Consider the following 6,467-nt stretch of genomic DNA (forward strand, 5'->3'; position numbering starts at 1 on the left):
CCCAAACGAAATCTTAATTTTTCAGTAAAAAAATCAGCTCAAAAAATTTCTTTTTTATTTTGAGAGATAGGTAGAACGCTACCCGCTTCGTTTATTTCATTAAGAAATAAACTTAGTTGGAAATGTGAATCAACTAGGATGCGAACTTGGGATCTCCGGTACCAACCACCAAGCCCTTCGCCACTTGCTCTAGGGACGATCGGTCCAAAAAATTTCATATTAGTCTCATAATTCCTTACTAGTTGTAGGATTGCAATAAAATTTATGAATTATAAAATATCAATAGAAGTAATAAAATCTAAGATGATAGCCATTGGGGAAGGCGCATTGTGACTCAAATGAAAATTTTCATACGACGTCAACTGATCAAAATTTGTTCCTTGACAATTGCATTTATCAAATATACTAAAGCAACTATAACCAATAAAAGGGTTGTGCAGTAAGGTATAGCCAGCACGGATTTTGATAGTTAATGAAATATCATATAGATCCAACTTGATTGATAGACATAATAGTAAAGACAACGGGGCAGGCGCATTGCGAAAGTATTCCTATATACAAAATGTTCAATGTCTGCATAGAAATAGCTAAGAAAATGTTACAGTAAATAAGTTTTTTGCCTTCATAAATTCAACATCACTCGCCCCACAACTATCGTAACACGTTTATACTCATAGATTGTAGCTATAGGGATCATTGTTTGTGATACTAAAGATAATAGTATAAGAGATGAAATAATTTTCTTACTAATAGTTTTTTGGTAAAATATTCTTTTTATACTTTTTTTTGTATCATCGCAACTCATACAAATCAAAGAAAAAAAAAATACAACTGTAGAGGATTCAATGATATCACACACTGGATTGAAGCAATATTCCTCAAATTACAAATTTGTTGCCTCTGCAAATATTTCCTGATAAGAAATATTACTAAAGTTAGTTATTGATGATAATTAATTAATAAGGCATCTAGTTTGATCTCTTTGAACTATAAAAATACTTAAAATTCATAAGAGTCCTATAAATAAGCAACTGTGGAAGAGCTTTACAATTAGATTAAAATTGTTGATCCACAAATGTAAAATTAAGGGTATTAATCAAAGATCTTGCATGGTTTAATTTGTGGATCTAAGACAAAATCAGTTGCCTTTGTATGTAAGGGCCTTGATACAGAAGAATTAAAAGAGAATGACCTAGTAAATTTTTTATCATGGCACCAACACCAGTTAGGAAGAAGACTAATGTGGGAAATAAAAAGATATACTTAAAACCTTGTATTGAATATAAAAGATTGGAATGTTAAATATTACTTTCATTCGAGCTTCCTGGTTTACTAATAAGAAGCTTACTCCAAGTATTTTCTAGATTAAGTACATTTAATCAAGTATAGAATGAAAACTCAAGAAAAATAAAAATAAATAATCTACTAATGATAACCAAATAACATGATCAAGTATCACTTCCTAGAATTTGTTATCTTCAATTTTAAGCTATCTTAAGCTTCTATGACCAATTGGTAAATATTGTTGAAAACAAAATAAAAAAATAAAAAAATACCACAATGTATCCAAATCGTCACATTTTGGGTGATTTGGAAATAGGCGTCTTGAACCTTTTTTTTTAATTTCAACTCCCAATTATTGATTCTATACTTGACATAATATTCTTAAATTGAGTATTTTCCAATAATTGTAATGGAATCTATTAGATTTTACGGAAGCTAAGTACAATAAAAAAAAGGGGTAAAACTACATGGAATCAGTCTCAACTATAAGCCAATTTTGCAACAGAGCTCTCAACTATTTTTCTTCTAAGTGACATACCATTAACTTTTAATTATCTTAATATGAATTAATTTGCTAAATTGAATCACAGATTCATAAAAAAAAATTAATAGGTCTGTTAACTATCAACTGTTATGGTTAATCAAATTAGCAGTTTCATCAACCGAAAAAGTATTTGGAACATACAGAGTCACCAAAAAAAAAAGAATAGAAATTGACCTCAACCGGAAAATTATCTTTGACGTCGTACGATTCTCTCAGGCCACATAAAATAAGTATAAAAATTGACTATAAAGACTAAAGAACGTATAGAGTCACAAAAAAATTATTCACCTTTAAGCTGCCATAGTACGTGCAAGGGGTCTCCAAATTGGCTTCATCATCCTCCTAGCAGATTCGGTACTTGATGAATTTACCCTTGAGCTTAATAGTTGATGCATGTCACCAAATTTTTTCTAAATGAAATATTTCTTTGCAAGCCATAATAGATCAAACCATGATCAAAAGCACCAATATGGATAAAATATATAATTAAAAATAAATTGTTGATGTACCTTGAGATCACGCCAAGTGAAGAAAACTTGATAGACCGAATTGGAGATCAGCACCACATATCCAACTAAGCTAGTTGTTGGATACTGTCAGAAGAAACCTAAGAAATTAAACATTTAAGAAGATTTTAGCTTCAATCAGGAGCTCCAAACACTTTGCATCAATAAATCAACATTCTCTCTCTCTCTCTCTCTCTCTCTCTCTCTCTCTCTCTTTTATACACACACACATTAAGAAAAGCACACAGGCAACACAAACATATCTGTAACATGAAAACCGATGTATACAACAAAAATATTGCAAAACTTAGTAAATACAATGGGTTTTAAAAAATTATTGTCTTAATTGTCTTGTGCATCAAAGTTGGGATATTGCACCTCAAAATAACATCAATAGAATAAGACAACAAAGGCAAAATATGAAGACCATCGAAAGCTTTTTCGACTATTGCATTTATATACTCCACTCAACCCTAGGATTCAAGGACTAAAAAATAGGTAGCAAACACTATTCATATATTATTAATAGTATTGTAATAACTAAAATATCCTTGATATTAAGATCATATTTATTTGATTCTCAAAGCAAATTTGTAAACTGAGTAGTAAAATATGTAAAAACTAAAGCAAAACTCAAAGAATAATATTAGTACAAACTTCAAAATTTTAATAAAAGGTAAAATCATTTGTCTTTCGTTAGAGAAAAAGGCAATTGCACCTTCTTGAATCAGAATGCCTCGAATGAAATAAATAGTTAAAGAAAGACAAATAAACATGCAAAACTAAGCAAACCATAACTATCAAAAGTGCCTATATCACTTTTAAGAGTAAAAAAGTGCACCGCATCTAGAAAACTATACTATTTGAACTAGCAGATATGGATGGACCCACTGAGAGCTGATAATAAGAACATTAGCTACTATATGCATAGCAAGGCATCTGTAAAAACAAAATCACAAAAATCAAAATTAATTTTCTCCATTATCAAAAATACTACCCTAAAATCTTATGAAAAGAATGATCAGGATACAATTTTTTTAAAAAAATCCAACACAACATAAGGCCTTTTTCAAACCAAAATAACTCAAGCATTACGAAGGCCTAAAATTAAAAAGAGAAGAATATCTTTCCCATTGCAAAAGTCTAATTTTGGAGGTTTTTAGAATTAATCGGACCTCATACTTATAGTAATTTAATCCTATATACACATTTAACGTCAATTATTGATCACAATAGATCCAAATTTTCCATCAAAACGAAAAGTAGCAATAAAAATTATAAAGATATAACAGCACAACGATGACACCATCTCCAAATGAAGAACTCCTTTGGAATGCTACACTATTCCTCAGCCATGTTTTCATTAAATAAATATAATTGGCTTGATGTAGTTTAAGAAATCTAACACTAAATTAAATTGCTTCTATGCAATCTCATTTGATCTAAACATAACTCAATACTATCTAGCGGTATTTGATTTTCAGATCTTGATCAATATTTCTTTAATTAATGAACAATCTATTAGAGCTATTCAACAATAGCTCTAATTGTCTCAAAACAAAAGAGCCATAAAGAAGAAACAAAATATATATGCCATCTACCATCGGGAAAGATGACTTCGAATCATTTTTAAGTTTCGAAGAAGCACAAAAAATGACATCTAACCATTTCTTCTGAGGCGCTCTTGAATTCAATTGTTATCAAATCATTACAAAACTGAACAACAATACAATACTTTGGAAAATAAAACTTCAAGTGTGTTTTTCTCCGGTAGTAAAATCTATAAATTGAACTAACCAATATGACCGTTCAAAACAGATAACTGCCCAGAATTACCATGCCAAAAGAAAAAACTCCAAAAGGGTGTACGAAGACGGGGATGATAATGAAGATGATAACGACAATGACGATGAAAACCTCATGGAAGCTTGCAGGATTTTGCCAGAAGTCGCAGGGTTGTTCCAAATCTGCAACCAGAACCACCTCATCAATTACGAAATCAAAGTAACCTCAAAATTAATCAAAATAATGTGCATAAATCAAATCCAGATGGATACAACCACTGCATCAATTATGAAATCAAAACTAACCTCAAAATTAATCCAAATAATGCAAATAAATTAAATTAAATTAAATCCTAGATGGATACATAGTAAGAATTCGTGATTGGAAAAAAAATAAAAAGAATAATTAGGTTTAGGGTTTTCCATTTTCCAAACTTACCCTCTCGATCTGTATATAATCGCGGTCCAATTAGCTTCTTCTACCGAAGAAGTCATTCGATTAGCTTCTTCTTCAACAAATCCGGCAAGAACACCATCAGCTCCTCCTGCAAGGATGATTCCCAAACCATAGCCCAGGTTTTGATTCATTAGATTCTTTTGTCTATATTGATTGGATTCAAAATTTTTTTTTTTTGCTAATAGTTACTTGAAAAAAGAATCTCATAAAAGAAAACTAAGAATCGAACGCATTTTATTTTATCTAAAATATAAATATCGGACTCGCTCATCGGAGATTCTATTTCGTTTTGTCATCTTTTGAATTAGAGACTCCGAGCTAGGGTTTCGGCGAACTCACCGGGCGAGGAGGGGGTAGGAGAAAAAAAAAAAAACTAAGAGAGAGAAGAAGGGGGGAGAAAAAAAGAACGCGGAGAGGGAACGACGCATAAAGGAGGGGAGAAGCAACGGATGGGGGAAAAAGGAACGACGCGGAGGGAGGGGAGGTGAAATGCTCCTTGGCGTAAAAAAACCAGAAAAAAGAGAGGCGGTTCTGTTCGGTTCAGAGTTTTAAAGACGTAGTGAGCGGTTCGGTTCAGAGATAGTTCAGTTCGGTTCAGAGGTTCAAAAACATAGTGAAGAGTTCGGTTTAGATGTTAGAAACGGTTCAGTTTGGTTTAAATGTTAGAATCGGTTTGGTTCAAAAGAAATAGTTCAGTTTAAAAAATAAGTAGATGAGGGTGAAGGAAGGCTTGACACGTGGTGAAAATATTAGGGATTCATACTAGTTTATAGATTTATAGATTTATAGATAGATTTAGTACACTAATAAAATTATATCAGCTTACTTAGATTTAAGATCAATTATTCTCTCTCCCTCAGCATCATTGGAGTTTTTTTTATTTTTTTTTTGTTTTGCTGCCAAAATTACATTCGAGCGTAGAAGAGACGAGAAAAAATAAAAAAAAAAGCATCTACCGATCTATGATCTACAAGTCTAATAAAAATTTTCAGTCAAGTTTAATTATATAAACATTATTACTATCGGATTGATTATTTAAATGAGTTTAAGTTAGCTTTTGGTCCTCAAATTATGGGGCATCTAACACTTTAGAATTCAAACTCTAATAAATAATAATTTCTGACTCAATCTTTTTAAATTATTAGTATCAAGTCTCACAGCTTAATTTAGTTAATTAATAATGACTCATACATTGCTAATATGGTAGTATGATAATTTATAACGTAGTTATATGTAAGGTACTGCGTCAGCAATATTTAGCTGTTAGATAATTAAAAATGTGTTTGGTTTCACGTAAAATTATTATAAAAAATAACTTTTCGATGAAATTTTTTTTTTTATGGTCTTTCATGTTTGGTTTACTATAAAATAAAAATATTTTTCGGTCCATACTCGCTACGTATATTGAAAGTAGAAAATTTTAAAAAACTATTTAATATTTGTTTATAAAATTTATATTTAAAGGTAAATTTTAAAGTGTAATTTTTCAACTAAAAACAAGTAAAATGTAAATAGGCTAAAACGACAAAGAAGTTTATTAAAGTTAAGATATATATCTTTACTTTTTCATTAATATACATTATATGCTTGCTAGTTAAAAAATATTATATTTTAGATAATATATTATATTGAAACAGTTAGGAGAATACAGATCAAAATTAACGCTGTTCACAAATTTTAAAAAAATCTCGTGAATCGCATAGACACGTGAGAATGTGGAGCGAGTTTTCACTTTCCACCTTTTCCAAGCGAGGAAAATAAAAATGCTCTTTTTTTAAGAAATCTACAAAAAAAAGCAGAAAATTTATTTTTAGTCTAGAAATATTTTAACAAACAGCCTCTTAAATAGGGGTGAAAATATATAGGCGTCTTCGTATTTGATAATATCTGGA

At 30.4% G+C, this 6,467-nt stretch overlaps 1 long non-coding RNA gene across 9 annotated transcripts in view; it reads right to left on the reverse strand.

Annotated features, from left to right (window-relative positions):
- Positions 461-6,467, reverse strand: part of LOC109711625 — a 17,482-nt gene continuing 11,475 nt past the window's right edge. For 4 of the 9 annotated variants that reach the window (XR_002216651.1, XR_002216649.1, XR_002216650.1 and 1 more), the window contains exon 6: positions 470-913. This is a non-coding gene — a long non-coding RNA (uncharacterized LOC109711625). Of the gene's footprint in view, positions 914-2,116; positions 2,436-4,170; positions 4,302-4,557; positions 4,664-4,914; positions 4,938-6,467 lie in introns of those variants that run through there. The other 5 variants (XR_002216660.1, XR_002216648.1, XR_002216659.1 and 2 more) reach the window with 4 other exon arrangements.

The sequence above is a fragment of the Ananas comosus genome, linkage group 1, assembly GCF_001540865.1.
Source record: "Ananas comosus cultivar F153 linkage group 1, ASM154086v1, whole genome shotgun sequence".
Taxonomy (NCBI): domain Eukaryota; kingdom Viridiplantae; phylum Streptophyta; class Magnoliopsida; order Poales; family Bromeliaceae; genus Ananas; species Ananas comosus.